The following is a 22,413-nucleotide window of genomic DNA, read 5'->3' as shown; positions in this document are numbered from 1 at the left end:
GTTTTACTTCTTCCTTATCAATTTGGGTGCCTTTTATTTCTTTTTGTTGTGTGATTGCTGTGGCTAGGACTTACCAGAACTATGTTGAATAAAAGTAGTGAGAGTGGACATCCTTGTCTTGGTCCTGATCCTAGAGGAAAAGCTCTCAGTTTTCCACCATCGAGTATGATGTTAACTGTGGGTTTTTTATATATGGCCTTTATTAAGTTGAGGTATATTCCCTCTAAATCTACTTTGTTGAGGGTTTTTATCATGAATGGATGTTGTACTTTTAAAAATATTTCTTTTGCACCATATGGTTTTTGTTCTTTCTCTTGCTCATATGATGTATCGTGTTGATTGATTTGTGAATATTGAACCATCCTTACATCCCTGGAATAAATCCCACTTGACTGTGATAATTTTTTTTTTAATGTATTGTTGAATGCAGTTTGCTTATATTTTGTTGAAGATTTTTGCATCTATGTTCATTAGAAATATTGGCCTATAGCTTTTTTTTTGTAGTGTCTTTATATGCTTTTGATATCAGGGTAATGCTGGCCTCATAGAATGAATTTGGAAGCTTTCCTTCCTCTACTATTTTTTGAAATAGTTTGAGAAGAATAGGTATTAACTATTCTTTTTGTTTTTTAAGATTTATTTGAGAGAGAGAGAGAGAGCACATGAACAGGGGGTAGGGGCAGGGGAAGATAGGGAGAGAGAATCCTCAAGCAGACTCCCTGCTGAGCATGGAGGCTGACTCGGGGCTCAAGCTCATGACCCTGAGATCATGACCTGAGTCAAAATCAAGAGCCAGACGCTTAACTGACTTGGCCACGCAGGTGCCCCAATAACTATTCTTAAGTGTTTGGTAGAATTCACTTGTGAAGTCATTTGGTCCTGGACTTTTGTTTGTTGGGAATTTTTTCATTACTTATTCAATTTCATTGCTAGTAATTGGTCTGCTCAAATTTTCTATTTCTTCCTGGTTCAGTTTTGGGAGGTTATATATTTCTAGGAATTTCTCCATTCTTTCTAGGTTGTCCAATTTGTTGGTATATAATTTTTCATAATATTCTCTTATGATTGTATTTCTATGATGCTGGTTTTTATTTCGCCTTTCATTTCTGATTTTATTTATTTGAGTCCTCTTTCTGTCTGTTTCTCTTTTTTTCTTTTTTGATGAATCTGACTAAAGGTTTATCAATTTTGTTGATCTTTTCAAAGAAACAGCTCCTGGTTTCATTGATCTTTTCTAATGTTTTTCGGTCTCTATTTCATTTATTTCTGCTCCAATCTTTATTATTTCCTTCCTTCTACTGGCTTTGAGTTTTGTTTGTTCTCCTTTTTTTTTACTAACTTTAGGTGTATGGTTAGGTTGTTTATTTGAGATTTTTCTTGGTTCTTGAGGTAAGCTTATATTGCCATAATGCTCCCTCCTAGAACAGCTTTTGCTGCAGCCCAAAGATTTTGGACCATTGTGTTTTCATTTTCATTTGTCTTCTTGTACTTTTTGATTTCCTGGTTAGCCCATTCCCCATTCATTGTTTAGTAGCATATTATGTAACCTCCTTGTATTTGTGGTCTTTCCAAATTTTTTCTTTTTGGACTTGTTTTCTAGTTTCATAGCATTGTGATTGGAAGAGATGCATGATATGACTTTAGTCTTTTCCGAATTTGTTGAGACGTGCTTTGTGGCCTGTATGTGATTTATTCTGGAGAATTTTCCACATGCACTTGAAAAGAATTTGTATTCCTGTTTTTGGGTGGAATGTTCTGAATATATATATGTTAGATCCATCTGGTTCAAAGTGTCATTCAAAACCTAAACCACTGTTTCTTTGTTGATTTTCTGTCCCTTTTTGTGTTTTGTTCAAGTCTTTGTTTTAAAGTCTATTTTGTCTAAGTGCTGTCATCCCAGCTTTCTCTTTGCTTCCATTTGCATGATAAATATTTTTCCATGCCTCACTTTCAATCTGTGTGTGTCTTTAGGTCTGAATTGAGTCTCTTATAGGCAGCATATAGTTGGGTCTTGCTCTTTTATCTATCTAGTCACCCTATGTCTTTTGATTGGAGCATTTAATCCATTTGCATTCAAAGTTATTATTGATAATTTCTTCCTTTTATTAAAATAACTTTCTAGGCCCAAGATGGAGTCACTCCTGCCTGGGGTTCCCCGGTAGCAAATTGAAACTTAGATAACTTTTGAGACTTGTAAAAGCTCCACTTGACCAGAAACACAATCAGTCAATCCCCAAATGCCAAACCAACTCTGAGCTCTATATGTATTTCTTTGCTCTTTCTTACTCAAACAAGTATGACTAAGTGGCCCCTGCCAAGATATTTTCTATTTTTCTCTTCCTTGTTCTTCATTTTTTATCCTATAAAAGTTTCCTGTTTTCCACCCATTTTCCCATTCTCCAAAAGGAAACTGCCCACTTAATGAAGTGTTAAAATTTATTTTTATCACCTAAATTATCTAGCTTTATAATTTTTTAACAGTTTTTGTGACAAGGATGGAATCTGAATGTGAAGGTAATGGCCTATAGAACAAAAAGATGCTGCATAGTTAAGGTGCCTTCTGAACCCTTTGAATTCTCTGTTCCTCTCATTGTTACTGAAGGCTGTGGTAAGTCACTGTCAGATTTGAACTCTACTCCCTTGTGGTCAGCTCTCTGATCCAAGCAAACTTTATTTTTTAAAAGTTTATTTAAAAAAAGTCTACACACACACACACACACACACAGAAAAAGTATATATAAACAAACAAACAAGTTCCAGAAAGTTTCTGCGAATCCTGTAAAGGTTCTATTACAGTTATATTGGGAGTCTGCAATGGGTGGCAGTCATTAGGAGACTCACAAAGCCGGAGGTGAGTCCACAGCATAAATTACTGAGGTTCTTGAGAAAATAAGTTAAGAAATTCAGACTGTTTAGAACATCAAAACCAAAATCTCAGTAGGCACAAGTAAAAGCCATTAGGTTATCTGCCATTATAAAGATAGCTTGTGAAATGAATAAGAGATCTGTTGCTAATGGGAACCTTGGAAGCCAAAGCCACAAAAGTGGTGGGCAGGGGTAGAGCACTTAAAAGCTGTTATCAGCACTTATCACCCAATTCTAAGACTCCCAGGCTAGGATAAGTTGGTCATGGAATGAGTTAGATTGATACTAGTTCACCCACCAACCTCAAGAAAATTTTGTGAAATTAGGCAATTTGAAAACACCACAAAACCCCCAATCCAGTGGCATATCCCTCTTAGGTTTTAATTTGGCTCTGAGAGAAACCAAGGCTTAGCTAAAGAAACAGGATTCTCAAGATTCAAAGAATTGAGCACACCACATTTTGGCACACCTGCTTATTTAATGTCTAAGAACTACGGTCCTGGAAACTGTAGATATCTTAAAAAAAAAAAAAAAAGGCAAAATCTTACTAAAACAACTTAGAATTACAATGGCCATTATGGGGAACATTCCAATTAGACAAGATCATTCGTTTAAGAAGTGTCCTTGAGTGTACGGGCCCCCAAATCAACAAACAGAATAAGATACCTATTTTAATTGGCATGCAGAAGTCTTCAAAATGGCTCAAGATTCCAAACGGTTTCATTGAAAGATTCATTGCAAAAGGCTAATGAAAAATTATCCTACTTAACCAGAGTACTCACAGTCTCTGAAGAGACCACAAGACTATAAGCAAAAGTCCAAATTATTGGCCTTATAAGTGCAATAGCCCCAAAGCTAGAAACCTAATAGACTTGGGCCTTTCCTGTTGCATTTTCACCATAATCAAAACTCTGGTCTAGAAATTGGTGTCTCACTTGCAATCAACCAGCACTCTGGAAAAATGCTGTCCCTGAAGGTTTTGTCAAATTCTTGACACCAACTCAAACACCCCCATGTTTACCCTCAAAAGAGGGCCTCCATATGGGTCTCCCCAAAGTTGATAGACTCTAAGAGATTTTCCAGTCAACTGCCACCAGTTATCCTTTAAACAGCCAAGGGGAAACTAAAACTAAAATTAATAGAAAATCTTGCAAAATTCTGGTAGATACCGGGCTACACTTTCCACTGTAAACATACTCACTCTGGAGCTCACAGAAAGGATTCTGAGAAAACTGGCAGAAGCTGGTGAAGGGTGAAAATATTACCAAAATCAGCTTCCCTGGATCTCTGTAGTGCCAGTCAGAGAGGAAGGTGAAATGTCACTGTTTCTTATTTCCAAATCCAGACCCACTGGTTATTGATCCTTTCTCTTCCAGGGACAACTATTGTCTTCTTGTTTGTCTTCTGAGAATTTGGCTTCGCAACTGTCAATTTGGGGGCATCAAAAATATGGTCAGACAGAAATGTGGGTTGCACTCCATTTTGCAGCAGGGGCCTTAATGACTGTAGCCAACATCTAAGTCTTATTTCTTTGGGCTATCTTTAGGAGTGGCTGTGGATCTTGGGATGATCACATCTTTTGCATCCTCTTTGAGGACACCTCTTGGGTCCATAAGGTTGTTCAATACTGCCAGATATATTTACTGTTTGTCCCAGCTGAAACCCAACAAGATATCTGGAAGGATTTTTTAAGTAGTTCTAAGGTCAAAAGTTGGCCAAATTGAAAGCTGATACTCAGAGCCTGACAAGAACTTTTTCAAAGGCCTTTTCTCCTAAGATAAATAAAACTATGTACCCAGAGGGAAAGAAAAACATTCCAAAGACAAACAGCTCTAAATCCAGAACATGAGAAACTTCTGATTTTTATCTTAAAGATCTCCCTGATATAAAGAAGCAAACTGAGGACAATGTAATTGGATGGGTGAATCAGTGCCTTGATATATTCAGATTGCAGCCCAATTCTTTGAGGAATTAAAAATAGCTGTACTACCAATTGAGGGCAACTTGTACAACTGGTCTTACAACTGAGTCTTTACAAGAACAGAAAAAAGCCCACTTATCCCAAACCTCCCCTATTCATCTCAAAAGCCTTGTAGATATTATAAAAATTCTGGCCTTAGGAAACAAAAGTCCTTCTTTGAGGAACTTGTATTCTTTCTCTGTGCCTTTGAGATGTAAATGTTCTGATCTTCTCTCGGAACTGAGGCCATCTCAGTGAAATGCAAAATTCAGGGAGGTAGTTCTTATCAGAAGGGAAAAACAAACAAACAAACAAACAAAAAAGGGAACGTCTATTTGGAAAGGAGGCAAATTAAAAATCTTAAGAGCTTTCTCCACAAATATTAGTAAAAAGTTTCAGCCACCTGAGCAGGTAACTTTAATTTATTTGATCTTGGATTTAGATCCAAATTGTTCTTTTATAAACTAGTGAGTTTTGCATTACTGTACCCGTCTCATAGCTAAAATTTTAAAACAAAAGCTATTAAGAGCTCTGTTTGCATATGTCTCTGTGTTTCTGTATGTCCTTGTATGTATGTTCGCAGATGAATGAAATTTTTTTACCTCTAGGTAGTATTGCCAAAATTAATTTGTAAAGAGCTCTATTTAACTGGCTTAAAGAAAATTAAGTTTTTATATAAATCAAGTAAATTCTAAGAAATATAGAAACTAACCCAAATGTTTTTCAAGTTCACATGATTGAGGATAATCTTCAGAAAAAAAAAAGCTAGTTTAAGTTTGTTGGTTTAATCAAAATAAGAATGTCTTTAGGATTATCAGCATTAAATGTAATGGGATATACAACTTTTATTTCACCTAGATTTACAAAAAAGTCAAATAATCTCATGTTATCTGTTACATAATTTGAAAGCAAGAAAGATAACGTGGTTAGCTATTTAATGTCTCATGGAATTTTCATGAATAATCTAAGTCTAAATAAATTTAATTTACTTGTTAGTTTGTGGGGGATGGAGCAAGATGGCGGAGGAGTAGGAGATCTGGATTTCATCTCCTATCAGGAATTCAGCTGGATAGGGATCAAACCATTCTGAACACCTACAAACTCAACAGGAGATCGAAGAAAAGAATAGCAACAACTCTCTGAACAGAAAAGCGACCACTTTCTGGAAGGTAGGACGTGCGGAGAAGTGAATCAGAGGCGATATTCGGGAGGATAGACGGCGGGGAGGGGCCTCCGTCAGCCGCTTCTGGCAAGTGATAGAGCCGCGGAGCACAAAATCAGAACTTTTAGAAGTCGGCTCTGCTGAGGGACGTCACTCCGGTGGCTAAGCGGCGGGTGAAACCTTCGCGGAACAGTGTGCTCTCAGGACCCTCGGGGTCACAGAAAGACTGGGGGTGCCTGAGTGTGGCAGAGCTCCCAGGTAATGGAGCAGGGAAGCCGGCTGCAGAGGCAGAGCCCAGGCGCCGGCTCTCAGCTCGGGGTTGTCATAAACCGTGATCCGCGGCACAGTTGGGCCACTGCTCCTCCAGACTCACCTTCCTCCCCCGGGAGGAGTGGCGCGGTAGTGCACCGCAGGGATCTGCTGGGTTTGGAGACTCCATCAGGGTCGGGTGCCAGAGATAGAAATGCGCGGTCACAGGCTGGGTGAGCACGGGGTGCAGCCGGAAACCAGGGAGCCGGGAGTGACTGACTGCTTTTCTCTGGGGGCTCACTGAGGAGCGGGACCCCAAGTTCTCGGCTCCTCTGGGGCGGAGATTGGGAGGCCGCCATTTTTACTCTCCGCCTCCAAAGCTGTACAGAAAGCTCACAGGGAACAAAAGCTCTGGAGAGCAACCCCAGCAGATTACTTAGCCCGGACCGGGCAAGGGCGGGGCAATTCCACCTCTGGCAAAGACATTTGGGAACCACGGCAACAGGCCCCTCCCCCAGAAGATCAGCGAGAACAGCCAGCCAAGACCAAGTTTACCAATCAATGAGAACGGCAGAACTCCAGCGCTAGGGGAATACTACACATAGAATTCATGGCTTTTTTACCACGATTCTTTAGTCTTTCAAAGTTAATTTTTTTTTTAACTGTCTTTTTTTCTTTTTCTTTTTTTGAATTTTTCTTTTTCCCTTTTTCAACCAAAATCTTATCAATCCCTTTTTTAAAAAAACATTTTTATTTTTCATTTTTAGGGTCATATTCTATCCCTTCATAGTAGTTACCCATATTTTTGGCATATATATAGAAATTGTTCTCTCTTTAAAATTTTGAGATAGTTTCTTCTAACAGATCAAAATATACCCTAAATCTCTAGTATATGGTTTTTTCCTACTCCCCTGCCTGATCACATTCTCTCCCTTTTTTTTTCTTTTTTTCTTTTTTTAAATCCTCTTCTTTCTTTTTTCAAACAACTTCTTATCAATTTCTTTTATAAAATTTTTTATAATTTCCATCTTTACAGTCATATTCCATCCCTTCATCATATCAACCCTTATTTTTGTACATATATAAGTTTTTCTTCCTTTAAAATTTTGGAAGGCATTTTCTTCTAACAGACCAAAATACACCCAAAATCTAGTGTGTGGCACTGATCTATGTACCAGCCTGATCATATTTGATCACATTCTGTTTTTTTGTTGTTGTTGTTGTTGTTTCGTTTTGCTCTGTTTTTGTTTGTTTTTATCTTTATCTTTATCTTTTTCTTTTTTCTCTCATTCCTTTTCTTTTCCCACTGTTTCAGGCCTTTTCTGATTTGTTTAGAGTATCTTTTCTGGGGCCGTTGTTATCTGCTAGCATTTTGTTCTCTCATTAATCTATTCTCCTCTGCACAAAATGACAAGACAGAAAAAATCACCTCAACAAAAAGAACAAGAGGTAGTACAGACTGCCAGGGACCTACTCAATATGGACATTAGTACGATGTCAGATCTAGAGTTCAGAATCATCATTTTAAAGATACTAGCTGGGCTTGAGAAAAGCATGGAAGTTATTAGAGAAACCCTTTCTGGAGAAGTAAAAGAACTAAAATCTAACCAAGTTGAAATCAAAAAGGCTATTAATGAGGTGCAATCAAATATGGGGGCACTAACTGCTAGGATAAATGAGGCAGAAGAGAGAATCAGTGATATAGAAGACCAAATGATGGAAAATAAAGAAGCTGAGAAACAGAGAGATAACAACTACTGGATCACGAGGGCAGAATTCAAGAGATAAGCGATACCATAAGACGAAACAACATTAGAATAATTGGGATCCCAGAAGAAGAAGAAAGAGAGAGAGAGGCAGAAGGTATATTGGAGCAAATTATAGCAGAGAACTTCCCTAATTTGGGGAAGGAAACAGGCATCAAAATCCAGGAAGCACAGAGAACCCCTCTCAAAATCAATAAAAATAGGTCAACACCCCGACATCTAATAGTAAAACTTACGAGTCTCATAGACAAAGAGAAAATCCTGAAAGCAGCTCGGGAGAAGAAATATGTAACCTACAATGGTAGAAACATTAGATTGGCAACAGACCTATCCACAGAGACCTGGCAGGCCAAAAAGGACTGGCAGGATATATTCAGAGCACTAAATGAGAAAAATATGCAGCCAAGAATACTATATCCAGCTAGGCTGTCATTGAAAATTGAAGGAGAGATAAAAAGCTTCCAGGACAAACAAAAACTAAAGGAATTTGCAAACACAAAACCAGCCCTACAGGAAATCTTAAAAGGGGTCCTCTAAGCAAAGAGAGAGCCTAAAAGCAACATAGACCAGAAAGGAACACAGACAATATACAGTAACAGTCAACTTACAGACAATACAATGGCACTAAATTCCTATCTTTCAATAGTTACCCTGAATGTAAATGGGCTAAATGCCCCAATCAAAAGACACAGGCTATCAGATTGGATTAAAAAACAAGACCTATCAATATGCTGTCTGCAAGAGACTCATTTTAGAACCAAAGACACCCCCAGATTGAAAGTGAGGGGATGGAAAACGATTTACCATGCTAATGGACACCAAAAGAAAGCTTGGGTGGCAATCCTTCTATCAGACAAATTAGATTTTAAACCAAAGACTGTAATAAGAGATGAGGAAGGACACTATATCCTACTTAAAAGGTCTATCCAACAAGAAGATCTAACAATTATAAATATCTATGCCACTAACATGGGAGCAGCCAATTATATAAGGCAATTAATAACAAAAGCAAAGAAACACATCGACCACAATACAATAATAGTGGGGGATTTTAACACCCCCCTCACTAAAATGGACAGATTGTCTAGGCAAAAGATCAACAAGGAAATAAAGACTTTAAATGACACACTGGACCAAATGGACTTCACAGACATATTCAGAACATTCCATCCCAAAGCAACGGAATACACATTCTTCTCTAGTGCCCATGGAACATTCTCCAGAATAGATCACATCCTAGGTCATAAATCAGGTCTCAACTGGTACCAAAAGATTGGGATTATTCCCTGCCTATTTTCAGACCACAATGCTTTGAAACTAGAACTCAATCACAAGAGGAAAGTTGGAAAGAACTCAAATACATGGAGGCTAAAGAGCATCCTACTGAAGAATGAATGGGTCAACATGGAAATTAAAGAAGAATTAAAAAAATTCATGGAAACCAATGATAATGAAAACACAACTATTCAAAATCTTTGGGATGCAGCAAAGGCAGTCCTAAGAGGAAAGTATATAGCAATACAAGCCTTTCTCAAGAAACAGGAAAGGTCTCAAGTACACAACCTAACCCTACACCTAAAGGAGCTGGAGAAAGAACAGCAAATAAAGCCTAAACCCAGCAGGAGAAGAGAAATCATAAAGATCAGAGCAGAAATCAATGAAATAGAAACCAAAAGAACAATAGAACAGATCAATGAAACTAGGAGCTGGTTCTTTGAAAGAATTAACAAGATTGATAAACCCCTGGCCAGACTTATCAAGAAGAAAAGAGAGGGCGCCTGGGTGGCTCAGTTGGTTAAGCGACTGCCTTCGGCTCAGGTCATGATCCTGGAGTCCCTGGATCGAGTCCCGCATCGGGCTCCCTGCTCGGCAGGGAGTCTGCTTCTCCCTCTGACCCTCCCCCCTCTCATGTGCTCTCTCTCTCATTCTCTCTGTCAAATAAATAAATAAAATCTTTAAAAAAAAAAAAAGAAAAGAGAAATGACACAAATCAACAAAATCATGAATGAAAGAGGAGAGATCACAACCAACACCAAAGAAATACAAACAATTATAAGAACATAGTACGAGCAACTCTATGCCAGCAAATTAGATAACCTGGAAGAAATGGATGCATTCCTAGAGATGTATCAACTACCAAAACTGAACCAGGAAGAAATAGAAAACCTGAACAGACCTATAACCACTAAGGAAATTGAAGCAGTCATCAAAAATCTCCCAAAAAACAAAAGCCCAGGGCCAGATGGCTTCCCAGGGGAATTCTACCAAACATTTAAAGAAGAATTAATACCTATTCTTCTGAAACTGTTCCAAAAAATAGAAATGGAAGGAAAACTTCCAAAGTCATTTTATGAGGCCACCATTACCTTGATCCCAAAACCAAAGACCCCATCAAAAAGGAGAATTACAGACCAATATCCCTGATGAACATGGATGCAAAAATTCTCACCAAAATACTAGCCAATAGGATCCAACAGTACATTAAAAGGATTATTCACCACGACCAAGTGGGATTTATCCGTGGGCTGCAAGGTTGGTTCAACATCCGCAAATCAATGAACGTGATACAATACATTAACAAAAGAAAGAACAAGAATCATATGTACATAGATGTAGAAAAAGCATTTGACAAAGTATAGCAACCTTTCTTGATCAAAACTCTTGAGGGTATAGGCATAGAGGGTACATACCTCAATATCATAAAAGCCATATATAAAAAAACTACAGCAAATATCATTCTCAATGGGGAAAAACTGAGAGCATTCCCCCTAAGGTCAGGAACACGGCAGGGATGTCCACTATCACCACTGCTATTCAACATAGTATTGGAAGTCCTAGCCACAGCAACCAGACAACAAAAAGAAATCAAAGGCATCCAAATCGGCAAAGAAGAAGTCAAACTCTCACTCTTTGCTGATGATATGATACTTTATGTGGAAAACCCCAAAGACTCCACCCAAAACTGCTAGAACTCATACAGGAATTCAGTAAAGTGGCAGGATATAAAATCAATCCACAGAAATCAGTGGCATTTCTATACACCAACAACAAGACAGAAGAAAGAGAAATTAAGGAGTCGATCCCATTTACAATCGCACCCAAAACCATAAGATACCTAGGAATAAATCTAACCAAAGAGGCAAAGGATCTGTACTCAGAAAATTGTAAAATACTCATGAAAGAAATTGAGGAAGACACAAAGAAATGGAAAAATGTTCCATGCTCATGGATTGGAAGAACAAATATTGTGAAGATGTCAATGCTACAGAGCAATCTACACATTCAATGCAATCCCCATCAAAATACCATCCACTTTTTTCAAAGAAATGGAACAAATAATCCTAAAATTCGTCTGGAACCAGAAAAGACCCCGCATAGCCAGTGGGATGTTGAAAAAGAAAAGCAAAGCTGGTGGCATCACAATTCTGGACTTCCAGCTCTATTACAAAGCTGTCATCATCAAGACAGTATGGTACTGGCACAAAAACAGGCACATAGATCAATGGAACAGAATAGAGAGCCATGAAATGGACTCTCAACTCTAGGGTCAACTAATTTTTGACAAAGCAGGAAAGAATGTCCAATGGAACAAAGACAGTCTCTTCAACAAATGGTGTTGGGAAAATCGGACAGCCACATGCAGAAGAATGAAACTGGACCATTTCCTTACACCACACACAAAAATAGACTCCAAATGGTTGAAAGACCTCAATGTGAGACAGGAGTCCATCCAAATCCTAAAGGAGAACACAGGCAGCAACCTCTTCGACCTCAGCCGCAGCAACTGCTTCCTAGAAACATCGCCAAAGGCCAGGGAAGCAAGGGCAAAAATGAACTATTGGGATTTCATCAAGATAAAAAGCTTTTGCACAGCAAAGGAAACAGTCAACAAAACCAAAAGACAACTGACAGAATGGGAGAAGATATTTGCAAATGACATATCAGATAAAGGGCTAGTATCCAAAATCTATAAAGAACTCATCAAACTCAACACCCAAAGAACAAAGGATCCAATCAAGAAATGGGCAGAAGACATGAACAGACATTTCTGCAAAGAGGACATCCATATGGCCAACAGACACATGAAAAAGTGCTCAATATCGCTCGGCGTCAGGGAAATCCAAATCAAAACCTCCATGAGATACCACCTCACACCAGTCAGAATGGGTAAAATTAACAAGTCAGGAAAAGACAGATGTTGGTGGGGACGCGGAGAAAGGGGAACCCTCCTCCACTGTTGGTGGGAATGCAAGCTGGTGAAGCCACTCTGGAAAACAGTATGAAGGTTCCTCAAAAAGTTGAAAATAGAGCTACCATATGACCCAGCAATTGCACTACTGGGTATTTACCCCAAAGATACAAAAGTAGGGATCTGAAAGGGTATGTGCACCCCGATGTTTATAGCAGCAATGTCCACAATAGCCAAACTGTGGAAAGAGCCAAGATGTCCATCGACAGATGAATGGATAAAGAAGAAGTGGTATATATACACAATGGAATATTATGCAGCCATCAAAAAGAATGAGATCTTGCCTTTTGCATCGACGTGGATGGAACTGGAAGGTGTTATGCTTAATGAAATAAGTCAAACAGAGAAAGACATGTATCATATGACCTCACTGATATGAGGAATTCTTAATCTCAGGAAAGAAACTGAGGGTTGCTGGAGTGGGGGGTGGGGTGGGAGGGAGGGGGTGACTGGGTGGTGGACACTGGGGAGGGTATGTGCTCTGGTAAGCGCTGTGAATTGTGCAAGACTGTTGAATCTCAGATCTGTACCTCTGAAACAAATAATGCAATATATGTTAAGAAAAAAAAAGAAGAAGAAGGTAGTAGGAGGGGAAGAATGAAGGGGGGGATATTGGAGGGGTAGATGAACCATGAGAGACGATGGACTCTGAAAAACAAACTGAGGGTTCTAGAGGGGAGGGGGGTGGGAGGATGGGTTAGCCTGGTGATGGGTATTGAGGAGGGCACATTCTGCATGGAGCACTGGGTGTTATGCACAAACAATGAATCATGGAACACTACATCTAAAACTAATGATGTAATGTATGGGGATTAACATAAGAATAAAGAAAATTTAATTTACTTGTTGAATCATAATTGTCAACAATAACTAGTATTATATAATTATAATATATAAGATAAAAGTTTATATAAACAATAATTATGCTTTATGGTATGTCTACTTAAAAATAGTTTCCAAAGGGGTGCCTGGGTGGCTCAGTTGGTTAAGCATCTGGCTCTTGATTTCAGCTCAGGTCATGATCTCAGGGTTGTCTCAGTGTACTAGGCTAGTGCTGGGTGTGGGGCCTGCTTAAGATTCTCTCTCTCCCTCTCCCTCCCCTCCCCTCTCTAAAAAAAAATCTTTTTAATGTAACTTAAAACCTTAAAATTACACTGAGATAAATTAAATGATGAATATGCATTGAATATCAGATCACTTCCAAATAAAATACTGAAACATTAATAACTGAACATAGGTTTATCCACTTTTGACCTCCTTTTACAGAGAAACTAAAAATATTTGGGTCTATTAGTAAACATGCTTTGTGCCACACTGAAAAATTTACTATGACGAAGAATATACTTCTAGAAATCATAAAATGTATTTATAAATTTGCCAACCCACAGAATGCTAGTGTAATAGATAATCCACAATTACTTACTTCTTAGTTTTTACTAGAAATTAAGGATTCTAAGGGTTAAGAATTCTAATTAGCATATGTCATTAAAGCCACTAGAAATATTAAGGGAACCATCTCTATGCAAGCAAAGTAGGATGTGTATTTGGTAAGAGAAGGTATGATGTATACAGATTGTTTTGTAAAGGGAAAAAATAATTTTGTCCTAAAGTAAAACAACTGATTCAGAATAAGAAAGAAAGAAAAAAAGGACAAAATCTGAATGAATATAAAAAGTTGTGGGTTTGTGGAAAGGTATCTTGGGAAAGGAATTTTGTGTAGTCAAGCTGGCTTAGGTTGGAATGGATTTACTTAAGTTTTTAAAAAATGAGTTTTATGGACACCTGGGGGGCTCAGTCAGTTGAGTGACTGCTTTTGGCTTGGCTCATGATCTCAGGACCCTGGGATTGAGCCCTATGTTGGGCTCCCTGCTCATCAGGGGAGTCTGCTTCTCCCCCTGCTCATGCTCTCTCTCTTGCTCACTCTCTCTCTCTCAAATAAATAAATCTTAAAAAAAAAATAAATGAGTTTTAATATCAAAAGTATGCAAGTTAAATATTATTTACCAAATTTGTTTCTCTATTCTCTAATATAACAGTTACAAATTATAGTCAGGGTTACTTCGCTCAATATTTGTTTTCTTTGCTAGAATTTAGCTGGGACATAGCCATTAACTCCAGATAGCTGAAATTCCTGACTGGAACTCAGTTATCACAATACCCTTTGATATCCTCCACACACATATTAATAATGAAGTGGAGTCTTTTGTCTTGTCCTTATATATTTCAGTTGGTATATCTTTAGGAACACATCATATTTTTTGAAATGACTAATGTTTTCCCTATACATTTTTTTCAATGAAGTAAAGAAATTAAAATGGCTGTAACTGTCTAGTATAATCTAAATACTTACTCTATTATGAAGTATGCTATAGGACCCCTTCAATGTTCAGTTTTAGCAGTAACACAGAGAAGCTCAGACAGAACTGACATAAGGCCCCTAAGATACAGACCCTAATCCATATTAGACACTAGAATGTGAGAGGACTAATTTGTATTCTAGGAATGTGTAATCACATATTTACAGAGCATTTATTGGCTGGATAAATCTCTTAAACCTTGTTTATTGTTACCAATAATTTGTCAAATAGACTCTGATTTTTTTTTTTTAAAGATTTTATTTATTTATTCATGAGAGACAGAGAGAGAGAGAGGCAGAGGGAGAGGCAGGCTCCCAAGGAGCAGGGAGCCCGATGCGGCCCTCGATCCCAGGACCCTGGGACCATGACCTGAGCCGAAGGCAGACGCTTAACCATCTGAGACACCCAGGTGCCCGACTCTGATTTTTAAAATCTGAATATTCGAGGTGCGCATTCATGCTCTTTTGAGAAAAAAATATTGGAAAGGATATTTATTATGTAATTTCTATACATACATGATCAAACAGATTTTTCATAGTACTGTCAGGTAAATGGACTTGATATATGGTCACATTATTCATATTAGAAGGTGATTTGTATTTTTAGCAAATGTTAAAAAAGTAATATGAGCCTCAAATCATACTGTATCAACCTCATATACTGGATTCAAGACAATTTCATGTGTAACTTAAAACAACATGATATAAAATCATACTGTGATGTTTAAATTTGACTGTAGTTTCCCCTAGCAAGCTTTATATTTTTTATAAATAAGCATGCAATCTTTATGTATAGATATAATTTAAAATATCTGCTATTACTATCTCAACTGATTTTAAAAATCCTTTGGAAGTATAGTTAACAACTTAAAATGTTACTAAAACCTAAGTACATAACTTTAAGCCATCAGTATTTAGCCTAAGTATGGGTGAGGTTCAAATTAACTGCGTTCATATTTTCTGTAAAACATAACACATATACAATCTTGACAAATGTTCCTTCCATAACTACATTTAATCCTTTTGGAATAGATAGCACCAATTTAGCATGATTAAGATTATAAGAGAAAATTCAGTTCTTTGACGGCAGAGGTAGAAATAAAGGTAAATCTTATGTATTATCTGCTTCTGGAAAGACTACAAAATTCCCATTAGTTTTTCTCTCCAAACAAAAGAAAAATCAAGGCATCTTCTAAATAGTATTATAATTTCAGGCAAACTATTTTATTTTTAGCTTTAAAAAAAGTTGAAAAAATGTTGCCCTAGTAGTTAGTATATTAAGAAATATCTTACAAACCTTTTCAATCCTTGGTCACTCTGAAGACTCTGAAAAGATGATGGGTTTCAGATGAGCATTTCTTCTTTTCTGGGAGAGCGGAGGTTGGTCTTGCCTGTTCATTAAAGACTGCTTGGTCCTTGGTCACTTTGAGGCAACTGTGGCCTCGGACTTGCATCTGTCCTCTTACTCCACTCAACTATATTTGGTAACTGAACTCATGTTTCAGCAGACTGCCACGATCAGGAATTCCAGCAGTGGGCTGGAGAGCAACCCTAGTTCTGAGGGCTGGGTTCTTAGAAATTAAATGCACTTAGTGTAGTAAGAACTATATTTATAGATCTAATAAACATAGGATTTACACACATCCCTCTACATTCTGACCTTGTGGCTGGAAACCACCACCTGCCCTTTTAACATATTCTTAATCAATTAAAAGTACAGTATGTGATTCCAAGGAGAAAAAGGACACTTATAAGAAATGCTCTTTTTTTAATTATAATCTTCTGCTCTGTGCATTTAACTTTTAGTCATATGGTAGAGTATCCTAACATAGTAAATCCAGTTAACTATTTAAAAATTTAGCCATCTGTCAAATTAAGTGGAGAGTCCCACCATTCTCTTACTTCAAGTTGTTAATTAAAAGTTACTATAGGACTATCATGTGTATTAAAGACATAGTCCATAGTAGGATTAAGTAGGCATAAACATGCAGGGACTGAATCTTATAAACACTGCAACACTGAGTTCTAAGCTCAATACCTAGCACATTATGAGTATCCAACAAATATTTGTTGAAGAAATAAATGTTGAATATCGTTCAGCACATATATGAACCCTCTTACAGTTCTAATAAAATGTTTCACACTTTATTACTTATTCTATAGCATCTCATTGTAACATATTCTAATATTCTGAGCTTCCAAATAACAAATAGGACTAAGAAGAACAGAATGTGTTTCTGTTCCAAGGTCAGGTAGCAGAGCAAAATCTAAGGGGAAAAATAATCACAAACCTCCCAGTTAAGTTAATTTGGAAATGAAGTTCTGAGTCTTCCTTTGTCTAAATAATACCATCATAGTTGATCCAGTTTCTTTTCTAAATAAGTTTTTTTTCTTCTGATGGCAGAAAACTTATGAAGGTCTGCTCTTACACTCTTCTTTATGGGCAAAACTGGTCCTTTATAAATGGTTTTTGAAACTGTATACTTTTGTGGGCTGTTTCAGCCATTATATTTATTAATAAGTGTTTTTAAAATTTATATTTCTGGGGAAAAACCCTCTGATGAATTTGCCTTCTTTTTACTAAAATCCCGTAAGATAATAGTAAAAATCCAAAAGGACAGAAATTGGTAGAGAAGACAGTAGATGCTGGAAATGGACAAAATTGTTGGCAGATGGTTAACATAAAAATGAATGATCTAACTACATTAGAAAACTTAAATGTCTGCAGAAGGACATGCCTATGAGAAGCAATGATTAGCCCCACAAAGTCCCAGAAAGGCTCAGGAATTGTAGGCACCAGGCCCCTCCTTGAAAAGAACTTTAATTGGCAATTTTGACTATTTCTGGGAGTGAGGTAGGAGCTGAAAACAGGTAATTGGTTCGAAGAATCCCCAAGAAGCAGTTAGACCCTATTGTCTCATTTCCACTTCAGGCAGCTAGGAGACTACCCTTGCCCATGCCTGGAGGTATATTCTCTGGGAAATTTAAAACACACCATCTCCAGTCTCAGGAACACAAAACAGATGAAAAGGATGAGGCACTGGAAGAAATTTCTGGGGGTTGGGTTAGAGAAGGGACAGAGGCTTCAACTGTATCTAGTGGTATATTTCTAAAAAATAGCAACAATGGGAATAGGAAAAAATGGTAACATTTGATATATCTTGGTGTGGGTGTCAGTTACATTGATATCTCTACTTTTTATGTTTAATCAAAAATTAAACAAAAATCTCTGTTGTGTCCTAAGGCAAACTGAATATAAAGAGATTATAGGAATCAAAATCTTGTAACCTCTTACAACGTTACCTTAGTTATAGAAAGAACTGCTGAAATTAACTAGGCAAGTTGTTAAAAATGACATATGTACAATGAATATATAATGTTATTATTAATTTTAAGATAAATGGGTGCTAGACATATAACTCACCCTTCATCTCAGTGTTTTAAAAGATTTTATTGTTGTATTAATAGTAAACTATGCAGGAGCAACCACATATATTTTTTCTCTACACCAGGATGTATCTAGCAATAACTTTTATATATCCCAGGTTAATTTTATAATCCCACCTAAAGTGTATGTTGAGGACAGGCACATTCATGCTAGTATTTTTCTCTTATTGAAAGACTGTATATTTGAAAATTGCTAAGAAAGTTGATTTTAAAAGTTCTTATCACAAGAAAAAAATTAGAATTGTGTGTGATGATGAATGTTAACTAGATTTATTGTGGTGATCATTTCACAACATATACATACATCAAATTGTTAGGTTATACCCTTAAAACTAATACAATGTTATATGTCAATTATATCTTAATAAAAAAATAATACCAGAAAGATAAACATTCTTGCAGTTCCTAAAAAGAGAAGAGATGGGCATGCAATGCATTAAATGTTCAGTGCACAGAACAAAAATTATGTGTTATAAATAGTGATTCATTCTTTTTTATTGTGGAATCATTCACAAATAAAAGAAAATGTAAGTTTCCCCTTCCTTTTTAAAGGAAGTATACCCAAATTTTATTATATTTAGTGTTCCTTTGTCACAGGAAACTTTTTATAGACATAAAAAGTTAAAATTTGCAGGTGTAAAATCTCTCAAGGTGATATTGATTTACATGTATTATTAAAAAAAAAAACCTGTTGGATTATCTGCAGGGAAATGGGGGCTGGTGCTTCTAGGAAAAGATTCTGGTTCCAGCCTGGAAGAGAGTTGGTTTTTCAGAACCTAGAAGGGCAGAGTGGTGGTGGGCTCTGATTGGCGGTGATGATGCTCATGCTGGTTGGGACAAGCACCCATTCATAGCAGGCACCGAGTGAAGACACATGGGCACTGAGCATTAAGAATCATGGCCTCGGAAAAAAAAAAAATAAACAGACAAATAAAATATTTTAAAAATAAAAAAAAAAGAATCATGGCCTCGGGGGCTGCAATGAAATAGGTAGAGGTCTCTACTTTCTAATGGAGGCTAGAACAATAAATCTCACGATGAATCTCAGCAGTGAGCATGTTGGTCTAGTGACCAGAGGGAGGCCTCTCCCACATGTCGCTGGATTGCCTGGTTTCTTAGATCCTGCTATAACACCAGAGAAGTGATGAAGTCATAAGAAGGAAAAAGTACAAAAACGTAGCTTGTGGTCCTGAGAGGCCTCCAAGTTAGATAGGATTTTATTCAAAAAGGTACAGAAATGTGTTTCTTATATATCATGAGGAGTGTAGCAAACCATGCTTTTTTTTTTAAAGATTTTATTTATTTGACAGAGAGAGAGAGAGCATAAGTAGGCAGAACAGCAGGGAGAGGGAGAGGAAGAAGCAGGCTCTCCACCAAGCAGGGAGCCTGACGTGGGGCTTGATCCCAGGACCCTGGGATGATGACCTGAGCCGAAGGCAGCCGCTTAACCGACTGAGCCACCCAGGCGCCCCAAACCATGCTTGTTTTAAACATATTGTAAGAATCTGAAAACCAAACCCTTCTTTTCCTTAGGAAAGACTCTTGGCAAAGGCTCTTAAGTTATTATAACAGGTTTAATTATTATTATGGACGAGATTAGTGCATAAACAGTAATACAGTTTCTCATGCACTTTTATTATTTACCCCTAGAGCCTGTTTCTATGTGTACCAAGGTGGGGTAGTGGGGTCAGTGCCTTTAGTAGGTCTCAGTTCAGCTTTCCAAAGATTACCTTTTTTTCTTATAAAAATTCCCACTCTTTTGAAGTGCTTGATTTGAAGTGTATTTTCCATCCACTTTTTTTTTTTTTTTTTTTTTGAATTAAGACTTTGGATCTAGTTGGGCTCTTGATTCTCTTCACTCCAAATGCTTCCATCATTCTGGATGATGTTAGCATCTATTTGTTTATTTACTCCACAAGTGGCATAGATCTTTGGCTCTGTTCTTCTACTTACAGAGGGCATAAATTGACCTGCTCCATCTCCCAAAATCATGTATTAGTTACCTAGTGTTTCATAACAAATTGTTGAAAAAATTCATGTCCTAAAACAACAAATATTTGTTTCACACAGTTTCTGTGCGTCAGGAACCAGTAGGGTCTTAGCTAGGTGATTCTGGATCAGAGTATCAAGAGATTGCAATCGAGATGTTGCTCATAGCTACTTTTGTCTGAAAGTGTGACTGGACCTGGAAGATCTACTTCCAAGGTGGCTCACTCATGTGCCTAGAAAGTTAATGCTGTTGTTGGCAGGAGTCCTGTGGACTTCTCCATATCATAGCTGGAGTTTCCTTATATCCTAACAGCTAGATTCCTCTAGAGTTAATGATTCAACAAAGAGCAAGATATAAGGCACAATGTCTTTTATGACCTAGCCTTGGAGATCACATTCCATCTTTTCTGCAATATTCCTTGGTTATACAAGTCAGCACTATTCAACATGGAAGGAACTTCACAGGGGTATACCAACTGGTGAGATCACTGGGGGTCATCTTGGGAGGCTCTCTAACACACCTTTATTCCATTAGCTATCCTTGGACATGCTCCATTTTCAAAACTGTAAACTTCCATCCTCCAGATCTCTCACTCAGTGACTACACTGACTTTTCTTCTTTACCGAGACTTCCAGGCTATAGATCACTCTACTTTCATATTATCTACCAGTCTGCCTTACAGTTTCAGGTTAATTAAGGACATAGTGTATTTTCGTACACTGGTTTACGAGTTTCCTTTTAGAAGATGCAGACCCTTGTTGTTCAGACAAACAATAGGTGAAGATAAAAAAATTTCTTTGATGAAAGGGGTGTGAAAAGGAGTGTGCAGACTTGCTTATGCATCCTTCCTTAACCTTTTCTCTCCTGGTGGCCCCAGAAGCTCTGAAAATTCAACTTTCAAGGAGCTGGCCTACTTACCCCCACTTCTGAACATTTTACTCCCCCTCATTCCTGGCACTCTCTACCAGCAAACAGAGATCACGGGGCAGCAAATAAAATAGTAACTGAGAAATCTGATCAAGAAACAAACTATGGGGCGCCTGTGTGGCTCAGTCAGTTAAGCGGTTGCCTTCGGCTCAGGTCATGATCCCAGGGTCCTGGGATTGAGCCCCGCGTCAGGCTCCCTGCTCTGCAGGGGGCCTGCTTCTCCCTTTCCCTCTGCTGCTGCTCTCCCTGCTTGTGCTCTCTGTCAAATAAATAAATAAAAATATTTAAAAAAAACTAAAAATTGAGGCAGAAAATGTTCAGTTTAATACGGAATTATCCTAATGAGCCACTTGTTGGCCTATCTGGTGATCCTAGGAACAAGGGTGCTTCAAACCGTGGGGTCTTCCTACTTCCTTCTCTTACTTCGTATCTGGCTTGGATACATGCCCCAGAATCAGGTATGCCCCCAAAGACTTGTTTGATTAAACATTATTTCCACCTCTACAGCAGTAAACTTCAGATTTGTCCCTCATGAGTTTTATTTTATTTTATTTTTTTAAGATTTTATTTATTTATTTGACAGAGAAAGACACAGCGAGAGAGGGAACACAAACGGGGAGTGGGAGAGGGAGAAGCAGACTCCCTGCCGAGCAGGGAGCCCGATGCGGGACTCGATCCCGGGACTCCAGGATCATGACCTGAGCCGAAGGCAGTCGCTTAACCCACTGAGCCACCCAGGCGCCCTCTCATGAGTTTTATTTTATAAACTGTGGTTAAATCTGCTGCACATGTGTGGCCCAAGCCTGTGGGTGGTCTTTTGATCACATGCTTCTGCTACTGGAGATTTTGCCAATTTGTCTGTGTGCACAAAAATGAATAGAGAAAAATAAATTTTATCATAACAGTAATAAAAGTAGAGTTGAAGTATAAGAATAGATTCCATAATCCATGTTTATATATGGGTATTTGGGCACAGTTAGATATGACACTTAATCTGAAATAATCTCATTTTCAACTTGGTTTATAGGGTCTAAGTATAAAAGTTTTATTCTTCTGGGCTTGCAGGCCAGTATCATTAATTTCAAAAGCAGCTTTTGTTGAACTTAAGCAAAATAATTTTAATATTTCTTTATAAAGACAGAGTAACATGGATATCAAAATGAATAAAGAAGGAAAAATACAGATTGATGTTTTGAATAGCAATATAAAATCTGGAAAACTTATTAGTAAATAGAAGTCAATAGTATATTAAAAGAAGAATATAGCATGACCAGTTGGGTTTTATATCAAAGACAAAAACTATATGACCATCTCCATAGATTGCTAATGGGTCTTTGGACAAAATTTAACATCCACTCTCAATTAAAAAAACCCCCACAAAACTCTGTGGGATGGGAAAAGAATGGGAAGAATTGATTTTGTAATAAAATCCATAAAAATAA

At 37.6% G+C, this 22,413-nt stretch overlaps 1 protein-coding gene across 4 annotated transcripts in view; it reads right to left on the bottom strand.

Annotated features, from left to right (window-relative positions):
- Nucleotides 1–16,039, bottom strand: part of PALLD (palladin, cytoskeletal associated protein) — a 426,115-nt gene extending 410,076 nt beyond the window's left edge. For all 4 annotated transcript variants that reach the window (XM_045880159.3, XM_045880160.3, XM_045880163.3 and 1 more), the window contains exon 1: nt 15,905–16,039. The gene's annotated coding sequence lies outside the window, so the exon portion shown is untranslated. The remainder of the gene's footprint in view (nt 1–15,904) is intronic.
- Nucleotides 16,040–22,413: the final 6,374 nt, after the last annotated feature.

This window comes from Mirounga angustirostris, unplaced genomic scaffold (genome assembly GCF_029215605.1).
Source record: "Mirounga angustirostris isolate CCGP_5_RB_7025 unplaced genomic scaffold, mMirAng1.0.hap1 SCAF_2, whole genome shotgun sequence".
In the NCBI taxonomy this organism is placed as follows: domain Eukaryota; kingdom Metazoa; phylum Chordata; class Mammalia; order Carnivora; family Phocidae; genus Mirounga; species Mirounga angustirostris.
Note: the sequence above shows the minus strand (reverse complement) of the source record. Positions and strands in the feature narration are given on the sequence as shown.